This window comes from Zootermopsis nevadensis, unplaced genomic scaffold (genome assembly GCF_977971745.1).
Source record: "Zootermopsis nevadensis isolate Lab colony 2312 unplaced genomic scaffold, Znev_1.0 Znev_ptg000011l, whole genome shotgun sequence".
Taxonomy (NCBI): Eukaryota; Metazoa; Arthropoda; class Insecta; order Blattodea; family Termopsidae; genus Zootermopsis; species Zootermopsis nevadensis.
Window position 1 is genome coordinate 11,682,988 of NW_028259143.1, and position 16,065 is coordinate 11,699,052.

Below are 16,065 nucleotides of genomic sequence, written 5' to 3' on the forward strand. Positions count from 1 at the left end.
GGTCAAGCTAGTTCTTCGCTCAGATAGACAGTACATAGGGTAAGGTTGCTCAAGTCGTACCAGTGCTTAAGTCGTACCACTTGAATTTTGAACGAACTACGACAACAGCACATACAACGGCAACCAAATATACATCTGAGTCAACCAAGTTGCTTTACGTATTATTGTCTGCCATAACCCAGCCTCGTTATAAATCCTGTCATCAAGTAAGTTTATTTCAATTTTCTTGTAATTTTGTGCATAATGTTTGGTAGTTAATCTTGCAAGTAAATTATTGATAAAATTATATTCCTTATTAAATATAAATTCAGTAGAATTTACATAATCGTTTGGTCGAAACGAAATCTTATTAATTTTATTCAATGTTATGTTATGTTTACTGTTAAATTTAACTTGTGCCGTGTCTTAAGTCGTACCCATATGAGATTCCTAAGTCGTACTGGTAAGAGCTTTCTGCAGTGGTTACACAAGAAAGTAAAGAAATCCATGAGGAAGAAACGGACGCGCCTATAAACTAAATAAAACTGCAATTAAATATTTTAGCTCCTATCCCAATAATAAACCAAAGCAAAGAGTTCCGTGAATGCTCTACCTCGTCAGTCGAAATAACGTCAACGCAGAATAAAGAAAACATAAAAAATGCGGCAAATAAAAGAAACGCAGTAATTAATAAAAAGGAATTGGCATTAAAAATTAAAAAGAAGAAAAGCGATTGGGTTTGTTTTATTTGTGGAGAAGATCGGGAGGAAAACATGATTCAATGCTTGAAATCCAAATCATGGGTGCACGATGTATGCGCTGGAGTTGACAAAAGAACAAAAAAATTTGTATGTGATGTTTGTACTAACTGAATACCTATGTGTCATGTAAACAGATTAATAAAAAATACGTTTTAATTATTATTGTTGCTTAATTGAATTCTTAGGTACGACTTAGGCTATAGGTGGTACGACTTTGGAAACCGGTTACTTTAGTCGTACCGATGTAAGTTTTTAAAGATTTAATTTATTTTACGTGAAAGCATATAGATTATCTAATTTCGTTATAATAAATAACAACAATATTAACACAAGTTTTGAATAACACATTTAATTTCTATTTATTTGATAAATCCTAAGTTTTATACGGTTTTTTCCTTAAGGGGTACGATTTGAGCAACCTAACCCTATATCTGTAAACTTTCCATGGATTCACAAATTATACCAACTACAGGATGTGGAATAAGGGACATGCAGATGTGTACAAATAAAAATATCAATTAGGTTTTACGGAAGATAGAGGTTTAATAACGATTTTAAGAACTTGCACAAAACGCACTGTTATGCAGAAGATAGGCTTAAGTACAGCAAATTTGTCCTTATCTTTAATACTATTGACACTAATGAACAGAATTTTGAAGGTTTTGATTCCAGCAGAGTACGCATATTCTCAGAACAGGGAATGTTAGGAATTTAAGTTTGAAGTTAGTTCTTATTCTTTGTGGTACTAGGGTGATGTGGGCAGCAAGTACCTCTGCAGCTTTGTAAATTTTACTGCATTACTTGGTACTACAATGCACTGACACTTCTGTTGTTAATTTGTTCACTTTGCTTCTCAACCATCCTGGAATCAGGAATTGTTTTTCATGTATCTTCCAAGTGCCAGACAGATCTTGGACTTTGTCTGGAAGGTGTAACAGAGTGCTACCAGGATTGGAAATTGGCAGCAGAGTTGATGTACGTAGCACTCTCTTTGGTATTTGTCTCGGTCGCCTTTAACGGGGACGTCAATGATTTTCATTGCATATACCGTGTTGTTATCCATGCCGCAGTTCTTCCACGTCATGTACACCTTTCCAAAACCTGCAACGGTACACAGTTATGATTCTTGTTTCTTTCTGCTCAACAGTGGTCTGAAGTATTTGTAGACTGTCCCTTTATAAAGATTATTATTGTTTATAAACGTTTTGTGAAATATCAAACATATATGTGATTGTTTGCATTTAGTGCTAACATTATAAATTTTTGGGTCTTTATCTGTACCAAGATAAAGACACAACGGTTAATAATGGTTACCATTTGTCTGTCCATTCTTTCCAGATAACATTCAAAGAAGTAGTCAGTAATGAGTAAAAAATGGTATTGTTGGCAAAATGTGTATTTTGATTTAACTTAAGCATAAAAGATGGTGGTGGTGATGATGGTTTTATAAAAACTGAAACATGTTGTGTAAAAGATGTTCCAAAATGTAAATCGATCAATCGATATGGAACATCAATGATATTTTATTTTCTTAATTATAAGAAATTTTAAATATTGTGATAAGACGGATTAAAATAAATAATTGTTAGAATATTCACAATATGACGCAATTACACTATCTTATAAAAGAATTTTGAGTTGTTTCCAACTTTTCTCAACCACACCATAACGTCTTATAGCAAGAAAATATTTATGATGCTTCATTTTGTTCAAACATTATTAATAAAGATTTGGTTCAGAGTTTGTAAATGTTGTGGTTAGGAGATGATTTTAATTTTATCTTCCTATGTATGTAAAGCTGTTTGTAGTGCTGTCTGTTAAATAATATTTAGTGTGTTTATTCATTTTCTAATTCAGGGACGTTGGGTAAACAATTCCATGACCATTGGTGTGATACCATCAAATAATAAAATTTTCAGTAGCATAATGTAGTCATGTTCTCCACTGCAGGAAATTATGATCATTCTTAAATCAAAGGCCAATGAGTACAAAAAAATACATTGTGACCACAGGAGAAATATTTGATATCGTTGCCACTATAAGTAGCAGCGTACAAGAGTAACAATAATGCCTGGTAATGGGAAGCAACTTCCAGTCACCTCAGAGGTTTACCACATATTTCCCTAAAATCCATGTTTCCATGCCACCTCCCCCACGTCACTGAAGTAGCCAATTACAATAAATATTCTTTCAAACACAGTACATACATGCCTTGTGCATCAATATTATTGTAATGCCACCTTCTTTCCTTTTATTATCCTAAAAGTAAAAGATGCACATAACCACAGAAATTTTGTGCTATATGAGTAATAATTGTCAGCTGAAATCTTCATTCGTAATTCCTAGCAACAATATTCTCCCTAGCAGTTTCTTTACAGACATTTGCAATTAACCATTATTCTGGTAATAGATTAATGCATTAGAAATTAAAAATAACAAATATGAAAACATTACTCCATTCATCCACACACATTCACATTTTGATGATACAATGTCAAAAGTAGGCATTCTAAAATTTACCATGCAAGACATAGCATGTTCATAAACTTAAAGCAAGAATATGAATATTCTATGCTACATTATATGAGCTTCTGACACTGCCTTTATATAAACCACAAATTAATAAATAAATAGATGATAAAATCTATTAGCTAAGATATGTACCATTTGCATGCGTTCTCTTCGCATCATTAGCAAAATTGTCCTGTATCAAACTTAGTACTGCCTGTCTTTTATGAGCCAAATATCCCCCTTGTTAATAGCAAGCAACACAAAATGATAACAGGGTCTGTCCTCCATGTGGTCTTTATCCCAGTTCTTGAGACTGTCATCGTCCCAGTTTTCTGGGGCTTTGTCCCAGTCCGAGACAGGTTTGTTTTTCTAGAATTGGCCACGCTCATTCCCACTGTTGAAAGGGCACTCCATGTTCTGGTACATTTCGTTGTTTTTACGATGATACTGGAAAGATAGGTTATGACAGGCGAATCAGTCACTGTCTGGCTGTCAAACTGACAAAGTCACAAAACTCTCCTCCTACATTTTATGGTTCATAACATTATAAAAATAGCAGTTATACTAAATCAGTCCAGTCCGTACCAACACATCACATACAAGATGTGTTTTAATGTTTCCCTCTCGTCTGTGCTACATCTCACAATTATTCTTCCCTCTCCATTGCAAATATAATCTCTCCTGTGTGTGCTGTATTTCCTGCCCATCTCATCCTTCTTGGTGTATCATTCTTATACTATCTGACTAAAGAGCACAAATTAAGCAGCTCCTTCAGGCCCCCCCCCCCCACCCCACCGTAATTTAAAATTTTCTTTTTAACACACTATCCTTAGACACCCTCAACTTGGAATAAAGGTCGCAGCATCCCAGATGATATTTGTCTTCTCGGTCTGTGTTCTTTCCTTGATCTGAGGGATTGAGCGTCAGGCCCATACAAAAGAACTTGTATAATTTCAGCCCTTGTTTATTTTTATTCTTTCATTTATTACATTTCTTGATAGAGTGCAGTCCATAATCTGACATTCATTGCCTTTTTTGTAGAATTTCATCCCTGGGACCTATCTTATAATAGTTGAACCTGTATCACAAGTAATAATAGCAGGTCTACATAAAGTTGAATTTATAACGCCCATTATACATGTTACACTGAACTAGCCTTCAAAGGATTTGCTTTAATTTCAAACAATAAAACAAATAAAATAAAATATAATGCTTTAAATACATATTTTTATTTCCTTGTCCAGTTTGAAAATATCAGGTTAGTCGGTCTCTGGGCACAGATGTGAATCTAGCACTCGCTAAATATGAGGCAGGAGTACTAAGTAAACCCTTGACAGCTACAATAGTTCCCTGTATATTACTTACCCAACTCCGCAAAAATGCTGTTCGCCAGTTGGATTTTATGCTGTACATATTAAAATGAGCTCTGTTCATCTTGTGACACACTTAGTTTTTTATCGTATTCTTTTTTTCACAGTTTACTTCGAAAAAATTTGCAAAACGTTATGTTAACGTTTCAAAATTTTCTCCCGCTGTTGACGATTGATAGTTGCACAATACCTGTCCGCAATCGATACATGTATCGATTGTGAGTCGAATTTTAGTAACGAAGTATCCGCTATGTCCGACAGATGTCGACAGCATGTGAGAACTCCATTCTGAATATTGATTTTGAAGACATTATTTTGGAGGTAAGTCACTACAGCTGATACTTTTCAGTCGACATCGCCTACAACATCAAATAACAAAAGTCAGAAGTTAAACAGCACAGCAGTATGGCAAATTTGCTCCGGAATTGTTCTGATAGGTCTAAAGTTTGAGGGTAAATTTTTACCATGTTATCTTTGTGAAAATGTGTGCCATTTTTATTTTGTGTATACTTTCTGAAAATTCATAATATCTGTAAAATGTTGATACCAGATTAGTAACTCAGTAGTTGTACGCTACTTCGTTAGGAGTCGTATACTAGGACTGAGAAGCATCATTAATTCTGTCACTGTTTTCACATCTATTTGTTGACAATGTAGCATAACCCAGATGCATGAATTGGCTTCTCTGTCACAGATGTGTTCTTATTTAGACAGGAAAGATTTTCCTAGGATGTGGCATATTTAGTTAACAGGTTTTTAGAGAAGTGTCCCATAAAACAGATAGGTAAAGGGTAGGAAATCAAGAGGCATGCATTCTTCTAGTTATAATACTATAAGGTATCTAAGTATTTTAGTTCTAAACTCAATTTTTTTTCCTGTTATATACTAAGAAAATGAAGCATTGTGAGAGTACACATTTGGAGACTTTTGACATTGTTTCTGGGTGATTTCTTTTAAAAATTCAGTAGGTAGAAAGTTTGATTTACATCCCTAGCAAAACAGCTTTTGTGTAATAAATGTCATGTATGCAGTAGGATCAAAGTAACATATTAAGATCCTTTCAGTACATGCTTTGAGTTTGTAAGGAAGTTACAAAAATGTTTATGCCATAGTTAGATGTCCTCATAGAAGCTGTATTGTTAAGTAACTTAAAGCACGGACCATGCGGAAGACTTCAGTTCAAAACGCTTCCACTTTCTCCACAATTGAAGAATCTTAATCTGAGGTGTTCTCGCTTCGTCGTGCCAGACTTTACAATAAGCATTCTGGTCCATACCTTTAATGTTTATGCTTCGTCCTTCATGACATCAGATGGAGAGAGATGTCATGAAGAGCTGCTAGCCACCTGTTGATAATGAGGTCATCTTTGACGCCAGTCAGGACCACTTGGGGGCGGAGCTTTTCAGTCATTCAGTTGCAGGAGTGTGAAAACTTTCCAAGGTCAGAACAATTACTGTCTTATGTTTTACTTAGTTCTGCATCAGAAAAGGGTTAATTTGTTGTTGTTCTGCTATCATTAGAACAGGAGTTGGAAGCCGAGGGCTTTAGAGCCCTGAAAACGATATTTTAGTTCAGAATGCTGTGGTTGTCCTTAGTCCTTGGTTCTGGGCAGATATTTGTGTGCTGTGGCCGATGTGATGCATATGAAATATTTAAGCTGCCATACTCAGGGAAAAGCTTTATGGGCATAGATGGAAGGAGTTAATGAAATAATAATAATTTCAGATAGTAATAACAGTAACTTAGTCGTTGTTTAGTCCCGTATATTTATGTTGTCACTAAGAAATGAGCCCACTTTTAGTCGGGGATATTTTTATGATAACCTGATCTGAAATAATGAAAATGTTATTCTGTTATGACAGTCAAAAAAATGTATATTTCCATTACCAAATTATGTTTCTGGAAGTGACCATAATCTATGCTCCAATAATGAGTTGCTCATTTATTGTGGCAGTGTTACAAACATACAGAGTACAATTTCAAGCACTTTAGTTCTATTACAGCTGAAAGGGTTGGCACAAATATAAGAAAGAGTTGTTTGCATCAAAGAAATTACAACAGTTTACATAATACAGGTCTGGAATTTCCTTTTCTGAGTTACAGCACCCCTTCTTTTTTCAAAATTGCCGCTTAGTATGGAAATTTCATAGGAGGTTCTGAAAAGACCTGTATGTTTGTGCATACAGTAAAATAAGCAAGAGATGTGGGAATTTTAATTGATTTGAGGAAGAGAAAATCAATTTCTAGATTATACATGTGTATAATGTGCTCCATAGAAGACTAAAACGTTAAGACTCAGAATTCATATACATAGCCACAGTTTTAGCATGGTTCTTATAGGTAGTGTTTTGAATGCCTGCCTTCTCGAGGGTATCACCACCTTGTAGAAGGCAATCTGCCGGGTGAGGAGGCTTGCGTGCTCAAATGACCCTTAGGGCTATGCCGGCCTGAGCTTCGGCTCATGGTAGGGTTACCCAAGCCGGACAGGTCTAAGGAGATGCGCTAGACTAAGAGTGATACCCTGGTCCTCCAGGTTGGGGGTTGGGTGTAGTGCTAACAACCTTTCACCTTTACAAAAATATGTGTTACGAAAAAACCAACCAAGCCTCGGATCAGGACGGACTCTTTGGCACGACCGCAGCAATTGAAAAAGGACATGAGATTTGGTACTTCGAACATTAGGAGCCTCTATAGGGCTGGGGCACTGAAATCAGTGTGTAGAGAATTAGGGAATTATAAGTTAGACTTAGTGGCAGTGCAGGAAGTGCGATGGGAATTAAAAAAAAAAATTAAAATTAAGTTTGTGTATAGACTGAAATAATAAATAAATATATATAGAGAAAATAAGTTGCAATGAATTGACTTTTTATCAAAGTGAATCCAGCTTCCAGCAAAGATTTTTAATTAACGTTTGTGTAGGAATTGTTGGCGACATGCTTATTGGTCCACACAAGCTTCCTTCAAGTCTAAGAGGACCTTCATATCGGCGATTTTTAAGAAGACACTTGTCACGTCTCCTTCAAGATGTACCACTGCATACAAGAAGACAAATGTGGTTTATGTACGACAGAACCCCAGCACACTTCTCCCTTCGCGTCAGATATCATCTAAATGAACAGTACCCTCAGCGATGGATTGGGCGAGGTGGCTCAGTGACGTGGCCACCGAGGTTACCGGACCTGACTCCATTGGACTTTATCTGTGGGGTCACTTGAAGTTCGTCGTTTATGCAACACCCATAAACAATGAAGACGACCTATGGGAACGTGTGCAGAATGCATGCCAGATGATTCGAGGAAACCCTGGTGTGTACGCACGAATTCGTCAGTCTTGTTTACTTCATGCTCGTGCATGTGTGGAGAATGGAGGAACAACCTTTGAGCATCTGTTACAAAGAAACATCCCTGTCCTTATTCTTGGCAATAAAGCACACATTGAAACTTATTTTTGGCTATTATTTCGAAAATGAAACATTTGCGACCCCATGTTCATAGGTACATTTTTTCTTATTTTCGATCCTGGAACACGCACGTGAAGTTTGTAAACATACTTCCTTCTCATCCTCTATATATATTGTATATATATTAATTACAGAAGTTCCAAAATATAAATTTGATAAACATCTGAAAATTCACTGAAAGGCGACGAAGAAATCTGCAAAAGAACGAACATAGCACAGCTGATTAGTCGGGAAAATATAAAATCAATTAACACAACCACGGCAAGTCATTTTCAGATAACAGGTAAACTTGCGTTTTTTGCATATTTTCATAGTAACTCAGGAATGTGCACTGATAATATTAAACAGCAATAGAGTTCTGAAACTAGGTATATGTTTCCAGCATTTACCAGAAGAAAAAGAAGTTCACCTTAGAAGATAGCTAGGTTTCGATCCCCGGCAGCTCAGTTGGGTATCATTAAATTAATTTTAATGTATTATAGCAGCTCAGTGATAGGAGCTTGGCTCCTCGGTAGACTCTCGAATGATCAATCAATTATTGAGCAAGATATGGCAGGCCATACAGGAAAACGAGGAAAGTAAGTTAGAAAGTAGAACAAAGGGAGAAGAACGGTTAAACAAGCAGTTGTCGAAACTGTTCAGGTCCGAAATGAATAGGTTGAGCGAGCGTATTTTTACAAAGATGAAAGATGAAACCAATAACTTAAAGGAGTCTGTGGTTACCTTCCTGCAAGATACTGCGGAACAAATTAAGAGAACGAAAGAGAAATTATTTTATGTAAGCAAGGGTACAAATAAAATTATAACAAATGTTACCTAGAGCCTGATTACGAATGTAATACTGGGGATATGGTGGTTAGAGAACTACGAAGACACTGGACACATAAACGAAGTTCTACATTTGTGCGTTTCACGATCTGAAAACGCGAAAAATGAGAACTTAAAATATGAGCCTACAAGTTTGACAAATGTAATCTTGCTATTGTAAAACTTTAAACTAGACATTATCCGACTCTCCAGAACGTTTCCAAGAAGAATGTAGACGTACTACTTTGTGAAGACTAGTTCATTCTTACAAATTGAAATCGGACGGTAATAAAGCAGCGAACACAACATTCGTTTATTATGATCCCGCAAGAAGTAAAACTAAATATTAATTGTATTTTAGTATTAATACGTAACTTATGAAGGAACATGAGGTTCGCTTTGGTTCGCGGTTGTATAACTCGTAGCTTACGGTGATTTGAATAATCAATATTTATATGATTTAACATTTTCAAACACCAATCGAAACGAAAGTCTGTCAGTGAATATCAATACATCTGCTGAAGTCACACACATATGAGCTGCTGGGACATTCTCTGACTAACTACGAAGTCGATGGAAGCATATAAGATAAGTTCCAGATTTGTGCGTTTCACGATCTGAAAAAGAGAAAAATGAGAATCGCAAGTATGAGCCTCTAACTTTGTTAATTGTAATTGGACCATAGTGCAACTTTAAACTAGGCATCATCAGATTCTTAAGAACGTTACTATGAAGACTGGAAACGTACCACTTTAGCTTAAGACTGCTTCAGTCATAATTATTAGTTGGGTAGGTAATGCATCCGCGAAATCAATATTCGCATAATACGTTTGCAGGAGCAGTGAAACTAAATACTAATTGTCTTTTAGCGTTAATACGTAATTAAACAAGGAAGATGACGTTCGAGTTACAACACGATTGTATGACTCGTAGTTAACAGTGTTTCGAATAATCTGCATTTAAATATTATGATGTCTTAAATAGAACGTAGGTCAGACAGTCAAAACGTCTGGTACCATCACAAACATATCAGTGGCTGTGACATTCTCAGACGAACTACGAAGTCGCTGGACGCATAAAACAGAAGTTCCCGATTTGTGCGTCTCAGGATCTGAAAACGCGAAAAAAGTGAACCCAAAGTAAAAGCCTCTAGCTTTGATAATTGTAATCGGACCATAGTGCAACTTTAAACTAGGCATTATCAGACTCTAAAGAACGGTTCAATGAAGACTGGAAACGTACTACTTTTAGTCTAAGAATACTTCACTCTATCAGTTTGAGATGGGTGCGCAAAAACAACAATCGCTTAATATGTTCATGAGAGCGGTGAAACTAGATATTTATTATATTGACATTTACTGAGAGATTTACGTTTCGATTATTGTTTGAAGATGTCATATCTTACAAATGTTTATTATTCGTAACACTTTTAGGTATGAGTTACACAGCCGTGATACAATTCGAACGTCATGTTCCTTCATAAATTACGTATAAACAATAAAATACAATTAGTATTTAGTTTCACTGTTCCCAAGAACTTAACAAGCGAATATTGTGTTCGCGGCTTAGTTACCGACTCGCCTCAAAAAGTAAAAATTAAGCAGTTCTAAACATATGGTGGTCCATTTCCAGTCTTCATAGAAAATTTCCTTAGAGTCTGATAATACCTATTTTACGGTTGTACTATGGTCCAATCAGAATTGACAAAGTTAATGTCTGATACTTGGGATTCACATTCTTAGCTTTTTATGATCGTGAAACACACAAATCTGTCCAGCGACTTCAAAGTCCGTCGGAGAAAGTCGCCGGAGCTCATATGTGTGTGAAGGCATCAGACATATTGATATTCACTGACACACTTACGATTCGAAAGTTATTAGAATGCGTCTCATCGTATATAAGTTAATTATTCGAAACACTTTACTTACGAGGTATACAACAGTGATGCTACTCGAACAGCATGTCCGATCATAAATTACGTATTTTGCTAAAGTACAACTAGTATTTAGTTTCACTGCTCCGTAGAACCGATTAAGTGAATGTTCTTTTCAGGGCTGTATTACCGACAGATCCTAAAATTTAAGAATGAACTAGTCTTAACCAACCGTGGAACGTCTCCAATCTTCAAGAAAACGATTCTTAGTGTTTCTTAATGAGTAGTTTAAGGTTTCACTATCGTCCGGTTAGAATTGACAAAGTTACTGACTAATACTTGGGGTTCACTTTTTCGCGTATTCAGATCGTGAACGCACAAATCTGGAACTTCGTTCATTTGTGTGCAGCGACCTCGTAGTTCGTCGGAGAATATCGCAACAGCTCTTAAGTGTGTGAATTCAGCAGATGTATTGATATTAACTGACAGACTTACACTCTGAAACACTCTTAACTTTGAGTTATTCAATGCATGATGCAACTCGAACGTCATGTTCCCTCATAAATTACGTGATAATGATAAAATGCAATCAGGATTTAAATTCTCTGCCTCCAAGATTGTATTAAGCGAATGTTCTGTTCGCGGCTGCATTACCGACACTTCTCTACATCACTATGGTAGGATTTAATTCACAAAGTTACAGGCTGATATTTCTTGTTGTCAATTATTGCGTTTTCAAATCGTGAAACGCACAAATCCTGCAATTCCTTTATTTGCGTGCAGCTACCTCGTAGTACGTCTGAGAACATCGCACCAGCCCATATTTCTTTAGATTTAGTAGACATATTGATATACACTTACAGTCCGATGGTAGTTTGAAGACGTATTATCATGCAAATGTTAAATATTTGAAACACTCTTAACTACGAGTTATTCAAACTTGGTGCAACACGAACGTCATGCTCCTTCATACATTACATGTCTAATATAAAATACAATCGGTATTTAGCTTCTCTGACCCAGAGAATGAGATAGAGACTATTCTGTTTGCGGCTGCATTGCCGACCATTCGCAAATTTATGTAATGAACTGGTACCTAAACAGAAATTGGTAGCTATCCAGACTCCAAACAAATGTTTTTTGGAGTCATAAAATGTCTGGTTTTAAGTTGCACTATATAACGATTAAAATTCACAAAGTTTGTGGAAGTCCAGGTCAGTGGTTCAATTCCCGAACGGACTGAGCCTTGAGATGAAAGGTAAACCAGGCTTCGGCATGATGATCTGGCTTATAAGAAAAACTAAGGAGGTGTAATTACATCATTTTTTAAACACCTTACTTCACCTAAATTATACTGAATGCTTAATTTTGGCTTTGTTAAACACATTGAGTTGAAGGAATGTGGCCCACATGACCACTTGCGGGTCTCCCTCCTCGACATTCTTTCTGTTCCAAGGGAGCCTGGCGTTGAAAAAAGCCAAACATAAACCAACAAAAAAAATACTTAAGCCACCCCAGACACCCTTCCAGATGTGGGGTGATGACTGCATTACGACCATCGCATTCTTGCGATGGACCAATTGAATTTGAACACAGCTTATAGGCGCGTTCCCGCCGTTGTGGAGGAACGAATCAGATCGCCGCATTTAAGCCAAATTCAGTAACTAATTACGTCATGCAAGGGTATTTATGCGCGATCGTGGTTGAGGGGCGCTCTCTAAAGTTTTGGTCCTTCGGTTGAGAGGGGGTGTTTTTCTTTTGCAAACATACGAAAGAACAAAGGAACACCCGAGCCATCTAGCTTCCTCCGTGTATGGTGATCCAGATATATACGTTCCTGTACGTATTAAGGTACATTAAAGTGTCATCCATCAGTGCAACACAGAAAAACTTTGTTATCCATTTGTGCAGAAAACTTGCTCCACCTTCTAATTCCCGTATATTCCCGGGGAGTCAGAAACTCGGGCTCACCGTCAACCTCACCATCAACAACAATCCCTTTCTGTATCTTTACACCTACCCACCTCAAGAAGCTGTAACCATATGAGAGCCAGTCTATGACTATACTAAACAAGAAGTGTGACGTCTGGTGGAACAAAAAAGGACGGTTACAAGTTACAGACTGAAATTTGCAGTTGTTATTTTTCGCGTTTTCAGATCGTGAAAGGCACAAATCTGGAACTTCGTTCATTTGCGTGCAGCGATCTCGTAGTTCGTCGGAGAATATCGCAGAAGCACATATGTGTGTGAATTCAGCAAACGTTTTGATATACACTGACAGACTGAAGACGTCATATCATACAATTTTGATTATCTGAAACACACTTAACTATGAGTTATTCAACCGTGATGCAGTGACTTCATAGGTCGTCGGAGAATATCGCAGCAGCTCTATGTATGTGAATTCAGCAGACGTATTCATATTCAATGTCAGATTTACGGTCCGATGTTTGTTTGAAGACGTCATGTCATACAAATATTGATAATTTGAAGTACACTTAACTACGAGTTATATAACCGTGATGTAACTGAAACGTCATTTTCCTTTTTAATTTCCGTGTTAAAGATAAATACAATCACTATTTAGCATCAGTGTGCTCCAAGTGTATTTAGCGAATGTTTCTGTTCGCGGCTACATTACCGAACAGCTTCAAAATATAAAAATGACCCGGTTTCTAAAGTTAAATTGGCACGTTTCCAGTCTTGATAAAAACGTTTTTCAGAGTCATATGATGAATATTTTTAAGTTTCTCTAAGGCCCGATTAAAATTCACAAAGTTACGAGTTGAAATTTGGAGTTCTCATTTTTCGCTTTTTCAGAACGTGAAATGCACAAATTGGGAACTTTGTTCGTTAGCGTGCAGCGACCTCGTAGTTCGTCGGAGAATATCGCAGCAGCTCTATGTGTTTGGAAGCAGCAGGCGTATTGATATTCAATGTCAGACTTACGGTCTGATGGTTGTTTGAAGACGTCATGTCATCCAAATATTGATTATATGAAACACTCTTAGCTACGAGTTATAGAACCGTGATGCAAATCGAACGACATGTTCCTTCATAAAATACAATCAGTACTTAGCTTCAATGGGCCCATGAACGTATTTAGCGAATAATTTGTTCACATCTGCATTACCGACAATCCTCTAAATTTAAGAATGAACTGGTTTCTAAACCTAAAGTGGTACGTCTCCAGTCTTCATAAAAAAGTTTTTTGAGTCATATAAGTTAAGTCATATAAGTTTCAATATGGTTCACAACGTAACAATCCCATATTTGATGTCATTTTTTAGCGATTTCAGATAGAGAAACGCACAAATCTGGAACTTCGTTCATTTGCGTGCAGGGATCTCGTAGTTCTTCGGAGAATATCGCAGAACCACGTAGTAATGATATTCACTGTCAGACTTAAGGTCCGATGCTTGTTTGAAGACGTCATATCATTCAAATATAGATTAATTGGAACGAAATATCTACGAGTTATTCAACCGTGATGCAAATCGAACGTCATTTTGCTTCATAATTTAAGTGTTAACTATAAAATATAATCAGTATTTAGCTTCAATGAGCCCCAAGTACGAATTTAGCGAGTATTTTGTTTACGACTCTTTTATTGACCATTCTCAAAATATAAGATTGAATTTGTTTCTAATAGAGCTATAAGTATTAGTTCTGAGTTCATCCCCTCAAATTGAAAGACCTTGTTACATTTGTTTACACTTTTTCCATTAAGAATCGCTACATAAAGATTTTGTCCTCCTGTAAACTATCCACACTCAGTGGTCCATGTAGCCTATGTGACCCTGTAAGTAAACCCATCAAAAGATAAGATGGATTTAACTTTACCTTTGTGTGGCAGTTGAAGATTTTACACAGCCCATAATCAGAGACTGCGATGTGGCAGCGTGCATCAAACAGTATATTTTCTGGTTTCAAGTCACGGTGTATGACACCGATCTGAAAGGAAGAAATTAACGAGTTATTTGCACAGTATGATATTCTGCTTTTCAACCTTTACCAGACGGGGATTTAAATGGCAAAATGGAAGCAGCCCTAAAGGTTTTTTTTTTCTGCAGGTTTTTAACTTTTGTGCACGCAACACGGCTAACTTTAATATTATCTAAAGTAAACATGATAAATTGACAAAATAAAACCCATATTTATTCGAATAGAACAGAGAATACATAGAGTTTTTTAAAAATGCAGTTAATATCTTAATTGCCTAAATAGGCCTTAGTAACTTTACTTTCTTCTTTGGAAGCTCATTCGACATCATAGAAGCCATGGTTGTGAACTAATGACCACACAGAAAAATTTGTCTCTCCTTCTTCAGTGGATACACATTCTTTTCACCCATCATGAGGAAGAATGAGAGAAACTTTGAATAGGGGGTCTGAAAATGAAGCCCAAACCCACTTGACAATAACAATGTTTATTCCTGTTTACGGTTATAGTTCCCGGGTTGACAGCTAAGGGAGAATTTGCCAGAACCCTAGAGAAAGTGATTCAATATTTGCAGCCCCTAAAAGAGGCCAAAAGACGTAACCAAGTCTACTTACAGTGTTGCAAGTTTTGAGTTACGCACAAGGAACGTTCATAGGACCGAGTACACAACTTATGTCCCAGACAAGGAACGCTAGTAAGATAAAGGTTAATGTGGCCGTAAGTTGTAGTACTACTAATTTGCATTTCTGCCTTATAGCGCTTTAACTAAGATGTCATATATACTGTTATTGTTGTTTACCACAGAAAATAAAAATGACATTGAATAGAATAAAAAAGTTATAGACCCACATTCACTTAAGTAGTTTAATGCAGACAAGTGAAGTGATGTCTGAATACCTGATGATCTCCGCTAGGTATAGTCTTGCTGCAGTCTCTGTAAACTTGCCCCAGTAACGCAGCAAATGGTACAAGTCTCCACCAGGATAATAGTCTGGAAAATAATAATGCATTATTGACACTTAATGATACTAGCGGTAAGTGAGTGTTATTGCGTTATCTGTAGAATTAGACAATGGAGTTACTGCAATGTTATCCTCTGCAGAAGAATGGAAACAGCAGATTTGTTCGTCAGTGGGGGATGGAGCACAATCTGTAGACAGTCCTGTTGTACGTCTCTTTGCGTGACAAAACTCACAGCCAATGCAGGACACTGCACTCGATGTTTGAGAAGCAAATAAATAATTAGCTGACCTTTCATCCTAAGGTCCACATGCAGGTTACTCCTTGTGCTACCCATTTTAAAACGATTCAGTTGTTATTGAAACTTATTTTACTGCTACTATAAACAGTTATAAATTCTGA

General features: G+C 36.7%; 2 long non-coding RNA genes across 4 annotated transcripts; one reads left to right on the forward strand and one right to left on the reverse strand.

Moving 5' to 3' along the window:
• Positions 1-1,258: 1,258 nt before the first annotated feature.
• Positions 1,259-4,939, reverse strand: LOC110835890 (uncharacterized). 2 transcript variants are annotated; one of them, XR_002545080.2, is made up of 3 exons: positions 4,812-4,939; positions 3,405-3,698; positions 1,259-1,841 (listed from the first exon to the last, which is right to left on the reverse strand). It is a non-coding gene; the product is annotated as an uncharacterized LOC110835890 (long non-coding RNA). The 2 variants fall into 2 exon arrangements; XR_002545079.2 differs by lacking the exon at positions 4,812-4,939 and having other exon boundaries at positions 3,405-4,022.
• On the forward strand, positions 4,883-8,065 carry LOC147874053 (uncharacterized). 2 transcript variants are annotated; one of them, XR_015534747.1, is made up of 3 exons: positions 4,883-4,942; positions 5,933-6,061; positions 7,541-8,065. It is a non-coding gene; the product is annotated as an uncharacterized LOC147874053 (long non-coding RNA). The 2 variants fall into 2 exon arrangements; XR_015534746.1 differs by lacking the exon at positions 4,883-4,942 and adding an exon at positions 4,949-5,073.
• The last annotated feature ends 8,000 nt before the right edge of the window (positions 8,066-16,065 follow it).